Raw genomic sequence first — 13348 nt, forward strand, 5'->3', positions numbered from 1 at the left:
TGTCACCTCAATAAACTTTAATTTAAAAATAAATAAATAAATATATAATAAAATATAAAAGACAAATGTTAGCTTGACTAAAAGATTAGGCTAAAATATATTTTATAAGATTTAATGGCTGCCTACAAACTATTTAATTTCAAAGGAAAAAAAATTCCTTCTTAGACTATGTTTCATTCTTGTCACTTCACCTTCTGTGACTTTGTTTCACAGTATAGAAAACGAAATCTTCTTGATTATGCTAATGTACATGTAGGTGACATTAACCAAAATAGGAGTTGAGCAGCATGTTATTTAGATCAAATATTTAATTTATTTTTACTTCCATTTATTTTTTATGTCATTAGCATTCTTTCTGATGAACTAATGCAAAAGTAAATATTGCCATGGTTGAGTGAGTTAGATCATTGAAAATTTCACACTTTGAGGGGGTTCTTCTTTAAGTAAGTTGGGTGCAATAAAATTATGAACTACAAAACCCTGGTAGGAAGAAGTGGGATCCTCAGTGCTTTGATCATGTTTTTCTGCTCATATTTGAACAGGATGGGTTCTACCATTTGTAAGTTAAAATATTAAGTAGATTGTTTAAAAATAAGATTTGTAGAATGAAACAAATACCAAGATTTGGGTGCTCTTCCTTTTATTTTGGGAAAATTTTCCTAGATTTTGGATCCTTGTCTTTCAAAATATAAGGCAGCTATTAAAGAAGTTACCTCACATTAATATTCGATTATGGGTGAGACTTTTGTCACATCAGTCCTGCATTTATAACTTCATGTAATATAACATCACTACGGTTTCAAGGTCTGTTCACTTCTTGCCATAAATATACTGCTGGACTACCCCACTGACATCAGAAATTAACTTCCACCTACATCTTTTTACTAATGATACCCTAATCAATATCTCTAGCTTAGGTTTCCCTTTTAAGGGCCAGTTTTATCTATTTAACAGCCTACTTACATAACCAACGGAATTCATCGCAAACACATTAATCTCTCAACATGTTCATAATTGAACTCATCATTTTTCCCCAAAAACTGTTTTTTGTAGTTAGTTAATGGCACCTTCATCTACTCAAACTTTCTTGCAAACTTTGGGAATCATCTAAGATACCCCTAAGAGGTTAGCTTGTGCTAACCTCACATGCATGAATGATGAAGTCTTATCAGTTTCATATCTAAAATATCTCTTGAATGAGCTCTAAAACTATACCTTCTCCTAGCTCTTCATCAAGAACTCTCCTCCTTCTTGACCTTTTGTTTGATATTTACTTAGTTTTCACAGTTGCTAAAACTTCCAGAAATCATTCTAAAATGTAAATTTGTCTTTTCATGCCATTGTGAAATTTATTCATTTATTCTTCATTACCTTTAGAATTTAACTCAAAGTCATTAGTATTACATTAAAAACTCTTGTGATCTAGCACATGCCTACTTGTCTTGCCCCGTCCTGACCTGTTCTCTGGGTCCAAAACACCACACCATCATTCATCAAATGTGTTTATCCTGCCATCAATATTTTTTTTTTATGGTACCTGGAACTCTCTTTTCCATCTTATCTGTTGGCCTGTCTCTTCAAATCTCCACCTTTGTATTTTCTCTTCTGGCAAGCCATACCTGAGACTTTTGAGCTGGATTAGAGTTAAAAGCTCTTAGCTCTGTGTGCATCCCTCTGATGACAGAAAATCTGACTTAGTCCATGAATCCTCAAAACCTAGTGAGTGCCTGGTACACAGTATATGCTTGATAGTCATTGATGAAATCCACAAAAAAAAGAAAACACCCCAAAAAACAAAAAAATGCTTTGAATAGAAGAAAATAATTGACGGGAGGCTACATACATGCTTTATAAATTGGGCTACTAAATATTTCTGAGATTCAAAATAATCAACTTAGACTTGTGAAAATAAAGGAAACCTCATTTAAAATAGAATTGGGAAACCCTGTGTGGGTGCTTGCATGCTCTACCACTTCTACCTTGGCAAACCATAATAGTGACAAACTTATTTTACATTCTCCATCAAGAGGAAGGAAGATTTTTCTCCTTATTCATCCAATAAGCCAATAAGAAGTCGTTATCACCTTGAACTCTTGTTCTCCTCTAATGGACTTTCCCTCAAAATTATCCCTCCCACTTCTTCCTTTCCTCTATAAAGACAAGCCTCTCTCCTTTGTTCTCCAGATTTACTTATGGCCACCATAGCTTGCTTGTCCAAAATTACAATTCCCAAATAAGCTCAACTTTGCTTTTATAATTTGTTAATTATTTTATTTGAGGTGGACAATTTATATATTTTAAATTCTCTATATTTTAGATAATTAAGTGAAATTGATGACTAAAACTCAACATCCGTTTTCACCGACTGTGTGCAGGGGGAAAGGAGTGGAATTACATAAATTTTGTCTTTCTCTTTTACAAAAGATAATCCAAAAATGTAATTTGAAAAAAATCAGATTTTTATTCGTGTACTACCTTACCACTCTGGCTTTTTTATTAACTGCGTTAAAAAAAATTACTAAGTAGGTATTATGGGTTAAATAGTGGAGATATAATGAGAGCTGTGTTGTTAATGACTACATTTAGTTGAAATCCTAAGGTTTTGGATCCTAAGGACTGCTGTACAGAAAAAACTGTGTTTGTGTTTAGGAGACCGAGAGGTAAGACTTGTCTTCCCACTGACTAATTCATTTTGAGTTTCACGGCAGGTGCTGAAGTTGACTGGAGACCTAACCTTCACAGCACTGACCCAAATGCATGGAGAGTTCAAGAATCTAGTTGGTCTCTGTGGACATCTCAAATGAGGAGATGCTCAAAGGTCATTATTGACAAGACTGAGTCACTGAGGTTTGTTGCAATGAGGAGTAAGAGGTAACAGCACATTGTCATCACATGATGACAAAAAAGTAAATACTGGTAAACTTTTCACTTTGTTGACTATGTTATTCTCTAAATACAGAGACTTATAAAATGATAATTCTCCAAATTGCAGAGCATATTTAAAGTGTTTTTCTAGAACCACCAAAAAAGGAAGTGACTTTTCCTTTCTAATAATAGTAGAACATGGAAATATGTCCATAAGCAAGGGAAAGCAGAGAATTAAGGCAATTATAAGGATAAATTAGGCACAAAGGTTGTTTCTGCCCCAATAATCCAGGTAATTAAAACCAAAACAGGTTCCGTATGTAACTGGCACAGTTTTCCTCTTTGCTTTGGTGTTCGAGACATGATTTTTTCACAAGCCTATAATCTGTTTTAAGATACAGCATTTTTCTTTGTCCGTAGTATATTTTGAAATAAGGAATGAATTACTAGAGCTTTAAATTATATATTCAAGCAGTAAGTTAATTTGCCAGCAATAAGTTAATGAGAAAGGAAAGCTTTTAGATGACTGTACAGATAGAATTGGCACTTGGAACACTTACTATATATTAAAAGTACATAGATATACACAGAAACATATATATGCATTTCTTCAGTTTTGACATTCTCTTCTGCAACAGGCATCTCAAATTTGTTGTCTAAAACTGGATTCATTTTGATATCTCTCCCTACTTTCCAAATAATTATTTGTCCTCCCGTATATCTTAGCTTAAATTAGGATTTCATTACGCATTCAGGAACACAGGTCATAAATATGGAAATTGTCCAAGCTTTCATCTTTCCCTTCACACTGTGATTTGTCTCTTCCCCTCCATATCCCTTAAATAAGTGAGAAGTTCCACTGATTCCATTTCTCCAGTGACTCCTAAATCTCCTTACCAGTGCCCTTTCCCCATGCTCCATCTCTTCTTTCATTGCTTTCTGTTAGGACTTCACAATTTTCCTTCCAAGACTAGTCACATGGCCTCCTAATTGGTATCATTGTATCTTTCCTGTCTCCCCCACACATAGTCATCTACACTCAAACTACAATACAAATCTCACAATGCCAGGCACCTGTTACATAAATAAAGAATGGGGCTTATTATTGCCAGGAAAAGTCTCCATTACCTGGCTTTCCCTTTGTCACCATTCTCAACTCACCTTTTTCTGTCACACTATTTTTACTACATCTTGTAGGACTGCAGATCTTACCTTTGTTCCCACTCAGAAGGATGTTTTATGCTTCCATGACTCTGCCTAGATCTTCTTCCTACTGTTGCATTTACCTCTACTTGGTCAGCTAATTCTAAAAAACTAAATTATTCATTCATTCAAAAATATGTATTAGCACGTACAGTGTACCAACTCCTGGACTGAAAGCTGATTATCAAGTTGTACTCCTTCTTATAAAACTGAAGGCAGCAAAGGAATAAGACAAGCAAATAAAGAAACAAAAACTCATAGACAGAGACAAAAGTTTAGTAGTTACCAGAGAGTAAGGGGGAAAGGGGATGGTAAATGAGGGTAAAGGAGGTTGACTATATAGTGACGGAAGGATATTTGACTCTGGGTGGTGAACACAAAATACATACATATAGATGATGTATTACAGAATTGTACACTTGAAACCTGTGTAGTTTTGTTGACCATTGTCACCCCAATACATTTTAATTATATAAAAAAAGTTGTACTCCTTTCCCTCTTGTGTTTTTTCAATTTAGTTTAGTTTTCATCAAGATACTTCACGAGTACCATCTCTTACAAGAAGCCTGGGAGGCTGGTCTATCACCTTTCCATTGCACCTGCAAATAACCTAATGAATGTCCCTATCACTACACTGAAATCATGTTTGCTTATCTGTCTTACCCAAAACACTGCAGTCGTTATAGGGCAAGTTCTTGTATTTTATTATTCTTCTCATTTCCCAAGTCCAGTGTCTGGTCCATGACAGTTGCTTAATAAATAATGTTTGAAGTGAGGGTTGTCAATATAAATTAAACTTAATGCAACGGTGTATTTCCTCCCTTTTAGGTCCCCCCCCACCATCATTATTTCTTATGCACATTCTATTCTTTCTCTCATTCTTCTCCCTCCTTTCTATTTACATATCTTCTCTCTTCATTTAAATATTTGGAAAGCTGTGCATTAGGCTCTGTCATCAGAACTGATAATAGTAGCTCTGGCCACTTTCTTGGTCAGAGGAGCTTATTAGTGTTTTGCCAGCAATGGGGATTCTAGGTTCCTGGTGGTTGAGGGAAAGAATGAGTTCAGAAAGGAAACGGAGATCAATAGAACATTCTAAACAGGGCAATTCTATAGGAACCAATGTTTTGGGATGCAATAAAGACGTGAGAGGAGTTGCTATCACCCAATATTCAAATTATGAGCTCTTACTCTTTGAGACTCTTGCCTTTTGAAATCCACCTAATGCACACGAGCTTGTATACAAATACATACCGTGTTTCCCCAAAAATAAGACCTAACCGGACCATCATCTCTAATGCGACTTTTGGAGCAAAAATTAATGTAAGACCTGGTAGTATATCATATCATATCATATCATATCATATCATATCATATCATATCACATCATATCATACCATATTATATGTTATATTAAAGGCTCAGTCTTATATTATAGTAAAATAAGATGGATCTTATATTAATTTTTCTCCAAAAGACGCATTAAAGCTGATTGTCCGGCTAGGTCTTATTTTCGGGGAAACATGGTACATGCACGGTACATGCACACACATATGTACAACACACAAGCATACTTTTACACTTAGCTATGCCTGAATTGTCCATTTCTCCATTTTATAAACTAGAAAGATCCTACCCATTCTTCAGGTTCCAGGTCAAATCTCACCAAGTTCTAGCTCACATTTATCCCACTTTACTCTGGTAGGAATGACCACAAACTGTGGTAAACAACACATTTTTAATGTCTAATCTAATGTGGGTCAATAATTATGGAAAACACAATGTAAATTAGTTACTATATAAGTGGAATAAAGAACAAAAAGTAGGAGAAGTATATTTAATGCATCACTTTAGAATTATTAGATTCAGCAGAAATAGAATCAATTTGTCAAAATGCTAAAAGGTATCTAAATGCATGTTCCCAATTTCTCTACTTACATCATTATGAATCAGAAATGGTGTGTGAACTGGAAGCAGCCCACAGACCAGGATTTGAGAAGCAGAGCTCTAAAGAAACGAGTATTGATTTACAGAGTGGTCAGTGTTTGCGTGCTTACTAAATGAATTAACAGACATACCTCAGAACCGGCACAGGAAGACATGGGAGTTTTCTTTTTTCCCCCTATTTTGGCATGTTTTACAAATTTCTCTCAGAATTTTGAGAGTTTCTATTAGCATTGCCTCAATTATTCAGAGTCAGAGTTTTCCAGCAGAGATTTTCAATCAATCATTAATTCATTCCTCAACTAGCATTTATTGAACATAATTTATATGCCAAATACTGACCTCGATATTAGGATCCAAATTTGCATGAAATATGGTCCCTGAAAAACAGCTAGAATGTAGTCTTTAAAAGTATCAGGGCCATGAAAGTCAAGGAAAGTCTATGGAATTTTTCTACATTCATGGAGACTAACGAAATGTGAGTACTAAACAAGGTACATCATTCGGCAACAAATGCTTACACTCTAAAGGATAGCTTTTGGAATTTATCTGGACAACTAATGAAATTCAAGTGGTATCTGAGGATTAGATGGTAGTTATATATCCATAGTAATTTCCTGATGTCTTAGTTTTCTCTAGACCACCATAACACAACATCATTTACTGGGTGGCTTACTTATCACAGATATGGAGGCTAGGAAGTCCTCAATCAAGGTGCTAGCCAATGCCATTCCCTGGTGAGAACTCTCCTCTTTGTTTGTGCTCTCACATGGCAGAGAGGGAGAAAGAAATAAAGCTCTCTGATGTCTCTTCTTATAAGAGCACTAATCCCATCATGAAGGTCTCTCATTCATGACCTCATCTAAACCACTTAGCTCCCAAAGGCCCCTTCTCCAAGTACCATTACATTGGATTTAGGGCTTCAACATATAAATTTGGTAGGCGAGACACAATTCAGTCCTTAGCATATAATATCGATAATTTTATTGTGGTCATGTGCAAAATGACCTTGTTTATAAGGAGACACATCCTAAAGTAGTTGAGGGTAATGAGGCATTAGATTGGCAATTTACTTTCAAATGATACCCTATGCTATACTTGCAAATTTTTATAAGTTTATGATTGTTTCAAAAAAAAAGTTTTAATGATATTGTTTCTGGTCTTGAGATTCTCAATTCTATTTGGAGACATTGGAGCAACTGTAATTAAATACCATTAAGTGCAGTGAAATGTGTGGTGGTATAACAAAGAATTGAAATAGAAGAGGAAAGGGTGAGTCTGTCCAGAAGGAAAGCAGGGAGAATTCAAAAAGGAAGTCTTAAATAGGTCAGAATAGAAAACAAACTAGGGGCCATGGGACCCATATTTATCCATTAATGACTATATGACAAAATTTACGTTTGATTTATATTTTCCCCTTGCATTTGTCTTCCCTGTGATCCATTACTTTTATTCAGCATTTCTTTTTAAGATTAATAAAACATTTGATTTGCAGGAATCTTGAGTAAAAGAAGGGGTGATAGTAAATTAGTAGCATAAGGTTAGTTGGTGTCAGATAAAACTGTGTCAAAAAAATTGTTTGTTAGCCATCATTTTTTTTTTTTTTTTTTGCACTTCAGAATATATTTTAGCATCACCTTCTTAGCTTACTTAAATCATTCTTGATTTTCCCTTTCAGGACTCTAGAGATAGTTGAAAAGTCTTATGTGGTTGGTCTCCATATTTGCTGCTATGACTATAGCCCTCCCTAAAGTATTATATGAACTCTTTAAAGGACAAGGCAGAATAAGGGTTAGAGTGTTTTTGAAATTCCCTATTTCTTACAGAAATCTATGATTCACTCATTAATTGAGCAAATATTTACACGGTATCTATGCAAAGGTGGCCTACCTAAGGCCTGTCTAGACTCCATTACATTTTTTTTAACTAAAAATAATTTGAGTCAACATTCAAAAACCGTCAGATTTCACGTAAAAATTCCAATAGTCAATTCCCTATGCTTTCAGTAGTTAATGGCCATTGGAACATACAATTGGTCAGAAAAATGGACTGGAATGAGTAGAAGTAACCCTTGTATGTTGAGCATATGGTCATCGTTTGCCTCGTCCACATCACTTGTTATTACATAAGCTTGATCTGTTAGACCCACTTTTGTATGCATGGGTCCTGAAGGTACTTGCATTTGCAACCCTAGCCAAATCGTGGGAGACCTTTGTGTAGGAGAGCTTTGAGAACAAAGACAATATAAAAGTATGCATTTCAAATATTAAGTCATACAAACTGTCAAGCGAAAGTCAGGAACAAACTTAATTTTTTTTTTTTTTTTAAGAAAAGATTGACCAAGATCCTTTCCTCCTTTCCAACTTGCCCAGTAAAATACATATCAAATTAGAGTCGTGGCTAGTGACTTGTACAAATCAGATGAAGAGAAAAACCATTATGCACTAGGCATTACATTCAGTTTCAAAAGAGACTTTTCCACCCACTAATTCTTAATTTTTCTATAAAGGAAAATGAAACTAGTACATCTCTTCTGATATTTTAAATTTACATTACCATTGAATTCAAACTAATGTGGAATTAGCGATTCTTTCAAGCATAATTCAAACTATTAATAACTCTACTTTTGCTTGTTGAGACAATGTCAAAAATTCATTTAAATGGCATGAGTAACTACTTATATCATACAAAGTCCTGGAAACAATACTCCTTTTCTTCTAACAGAATTCATATAAAGAATTGTTTCTTTTATTTATTACTTCTATTTTGTAAATAACAATTCCTATTTTTAATCCACAGAGCCAACTCTATTATTGTCTTAACAATAATAATCTTACATGTGTATAATGCTTTAAAGCTGACGCTGTGTTTTTAGATCCATATGATGTAATGTGTAAATAAGTTCAGCACCATATAAATAATTTTCATACATTTATAAATATTTTTTGCTGAAATACTCAACTTGTAGGTATAATTTTGAGCAGGAATACCAAAAATAATATTTAAAATTCAATTAAAAATCATTTTCATTATATATAAAAAAACTTTATATTATTTGTATCTCATCCATCAGAAGAGTTGATTATGTATTCCAGAGAAAATGGAGAGGAAGATAGTGGCACCTTATAAAATTTTGGTAAGATGAAACATTTCCACCTTATTTGTTCCCTTTCTAACACTTCAGTTACTTAACTGAGTGGCCATTTATTTAGCATCTACTAGATTCAATGATGACTGACACACAGTTATTGCCCTCTAGGGGTTAACAGACTACTGGGGTCAAAAAGATACACGCAAAATGAATTTCGTATCTTAATGATAGAAAATTTTGTATCTTGATAAGATCTATTTCTACCCAAGTGTTATAGAGATGTAAGTCAAGTGGTGTGAACAAAGAGGAAAGGAAGAGTCTCTTTGAATGCTTACGGAAGGAGGTGTCATTTGGGGTAAACCTTGAAAAAAATTAGTAACATTTTAGTTTTATATACCTGCAACTGTGCAGGTATGTTCATATAATATGAACATCTATATTATTATCTTTTCTTTCCCCTGATCATTTATATGCACTTACCTAATAATATTTTTATGTCTCTTTACCGTAACACTTTTTCTTCACCCCTTAATTTCCTGATTCACTATACAAATGGGAATTATCCTTTTGTATGCCTGCCAAAAGTGTAATTAAGGAAGGCCTTCGTTCACTCTACTATTTTAAAGTCCTATTTTTAAAAATAGTTCAGAGGCCCTATTAAATAAATCATGGTACATCAAAAATGTTGCCTATATAATGCAGCCATTAAAAATGATGAAATAGATAATACATGTTCCCTTAGAAGGATGTTCATAATTAAAATGTTAAAAACACAGAATCATGCACATAGTATGAAAGCATCATGTGCACATGTGGATACTGAGGTTTATGTAATAAAGAACGAACAAGGAAAAATAAATACTAAAACTTTAACAGCAGCTCACTTTGAGGGAAATACCTCTTTCTATTTAGTATAACTCTCTGCTTTCCTCATCCTAAGAGTTAGTAAATGTCTGCCTCTTTTTAATTCAATAATTCTTCAATAATTGTTTAAGAATAAATAATCTAATTCAAAATAAATTTGAGACAATGTTAAAAGTCACAAAGTATATGAAAATATAAATTTGAATTGTTGAACAAACTCCAGTGAAGAATGATAATTATATAAATTATGTTTATATTAAGACAGAATTTTAATTTTATTAGAATTAAAGTGAAAGTAGTTTTTAAACAAAAAACAAGCAAGGCTCACTATTTCTGTCAATATACCAAAAAACCTTGGTCACAATCACCTAAAGATAAAACACAACAAATGTAATAAATTCATGAATCTGCTTCATTATTTCTCAATGCTTTACTAACTTGAAATAAATTTTTTTCTTGAAAGTATAGTAGACCACATATAAAGATTAAACAGAATTGTAGAACCTTATTCATCAGAAAATGATACAATGCTCCATCACAAAGGCAAATATAGACTAGAACTATCATGTAACAGCCATAAAATCAAAGGACTTCTTGGCCTCACCCAGATCTACACAAGGTATTCTTTCCCATCAGTGAGACCCATCCTCTGTCACACAACAAGATCACACAAAAAAATAACATGCTCTTTTCATACGGGATTAGAGGAGTCACACATTCATTTTACATTCCTTGTTTTACTAGATCTTCATTTCATTCAGTCAGCGAAAAAGAGTATTATGACATGTATTTTATAGATGAGGAAATATTGCATTCTAGAGGCACCACGGCATGCCAGCCTAAAAACTCAAGAACAGTGAACAAACTATTGTGTAAACACACAGCAAGCATAAGCGATCATCAACTCAGGCATTAATAAATGCAAACTGTCTGGACATTTTTATGAGAATATTCTGACCCAAAGTTGGTTTATTTGTCATTATTGTTCTTTTTTTTTCTTTTAGTCATGTCTTTAATCTACTGTTCTGCCTCTTTTAGGCGTTGAGCAATTTGTCCAAAATTAGAAAAGAGGTGCTAGAATGTGGAAGTGGGAAACTGACCTACATCTGAACAATTTCCATGTGATTCACTACAATTAAACAATTTGGTTTGAAATAGCTATAATTAAGCCATTATCGGAGAAGTATTTACTAGGCTAGGAATTCTAAATTTATCTTCACATAAGTCCTAGACAAGAAAAGAGCCACATTTTCTGGTACTTTTATTAAGTAAATTCTTCCAAATTAACTAAATCACTGATAGCTAATTATACTTATGCTATGGTTACTTTGGTTGTTTTTAAAGAAATTGCAGGTTTAAAATACCATACACTCAAAAAGAAATGATGGTCAATAAGAGAATCTCAGTTTCTAACAATATATTACATACATTAGTATACATAAATGTATATAGCATAAAATTGCCTTCCTGATATATGGAAATTGCATATGGCAATGTCACAGAACCCTCAAATTATGGAGACACTAATATAAAAATGTAAAAGCAAGGATAAATTCTGTCTACAGTAAAACAAGCTATAATATATAATAAACTATAGTAGTACGTAATAGTATGGGAAAAATTCAAACTGAAGATTAAAAATTATGTGTTGGATGATTTAAAGTTTAGTGAGGAAGTAGCTATAAGACACTTTCAGTTATTCAAAATAAGCAACATCAATTCCATCAGTATCTAACAAGAGGAGTAAATTATTGAAACAGATAAATACAACATATCTTGTAAGCAAAAAAGGGTTCTTTTTCCTACCTTTATAGATGTGTGAAAAGTTCTATGATTAATCTTCAAGATACCCTATAAAATAAATAGAAAATAGATGACACAGAGAATAATAGAATAGCAGGATTGTTTTCACATTAATATCAACATTGAATGTTAATGATCTCTTTGCTGTGAGGTGGTCTATTTACTGTGTCAAGGCACTGTCTGTTCCACCCACAATTATACACGATTCTGACAACATTGAAGGTAATATAGGATACATGAGCATTGGAACAAAAACATCATATGTGAATTGCACATTTTTGTTGTCTATAGAGCATATATATAGTGATTAAGACTCTTGTTCACAACTTTCAGCCAATTTAGTAATTTTACTATTGATGGCAACAGTAAAAAGAAAAAGTAAAATCACACCATATTGGAAAAATGAAGCAAAATAATAACTAATAAACAACAAAAATTAAAAAACAAAACTTCTAGATTTAATTACATCTTTATATGATTAAACTGTGGGTACTAAGACTGTAGTATGTACTGTGGATATGATCACAAGATTTCAGCTTGGAGTGAAATCAAGTACTAAGAGATAGATATTTAAGAGAAGTATTACCTGGCATAGGCAATTAGAGTAAATTAAAAAAATCAACTGGTCCAATATCCTCACTTAGCACAACAAGTTCATATATCTAGATCGTGGCAGAACTAAGGGCTGACTTTCCATCTGCCAGCCTCAGAAGTTACTTAAATCTTTGTGACTTCCAAGACTGAAAAGAAGGTTCTTTTTTCCTTTGTATGTTTTTGGCTCCTTTGTCGAAAATTATCTGCTGATATATGTATGGGTTTATTTCTGGGTTCTCAGATCTGCTCCACGGGTCTGTGTGTCTGTTTCTCTGCCAATACCATGCTGTTTTGATTATTATTACTTTGTAATATAAACTGAAGTCAGGGAGTAGTGATACCTCCAACTTTGTTATTTTTTCATGGGATTGCTTTAAAAATAGGATCTGAAACAATAAACTGCATAGAAGAAAGCATAGGTACTAAACTTATGGACCTGGGGTTCAGAGAGGATTTTATGACTTTGACCTGGAAAGCAAGTGAAGTAAAAGCAAAACTAAATAAATGGGAGTATATCAAAATAAAAACCTTCTGCACAGCAAAAGAAACCATCAACAAAACAAAGAGGCAACCAACTGAATGGGATAAGATATTTGTAAACAGTGCCTCTGGTAAGGGGCTAATATCCAAAATATATAAAGAACTCATATAACTCAAAAACAAAAAGAAACAAACAGTCCGATTAAAAAATGGGCAGAAAACCTAAATAGACACTTCTCCCAAGTAGACATACAAATGGCCTACAGATATATGAAAAAATGTTCAGCCTCACTAGCTATTAGGGAAATGCAAATAAAAAACACAATGAGATACCACCTCACCCTTGTTAGAATGGCTATTATCAACAAGGCAAATAATAACAAATGTTGGATAGGTTGTGGAGAAAAGGGAACCATCATATATTGTTGGTGGGAATGTAAATTGGTAGAGTCACTATAGAAAACAGTATGAAGTTTCTTCAAAAAATTAAAAATAGAATTATCA

The 13348-nt window shown here is 33.4% G+C and overlaps 1 long non-coding RNA gene across 11 annotated transcripts in view; it reads right to left on the minus strand.

Moving 5' to 3' along the window:
* LOC109447544 (uncharacterized) overlaps window positions 1-13348 on the minus strand; it is a 659535-nt gene that overhangs the window by 232090 nt on the left and 414097 nt on the right. For all 11 annotated transcript variants that reach the window (XR_012494223.1, XR_012494217.1, XR_012494213.1 and 8 more), the window contains one exon: window positions 11774-11818. This is a non-coding gene — a long non-coding RNA (uncharacterized LOC109447544). The remainder of the gene's footprint in view (window positions 1-11773; window positions 11819-13348) is intronic.

Source organism: Rhinolophus sinicus, linkage group LG01 (assembly GCF_036562045.2).
Source record: "Rhinolophus sinicus isolate RSC01 linkage group LG01, ASM3656204v1, whole genome shotgun sequence".
Lineage (NCBI taxonomy): Eukaryota > Metazoa > Chordata > Mammalia > Chiroptera > Rhinolophidae > Rhinolophus > Rhinolophus sinicus.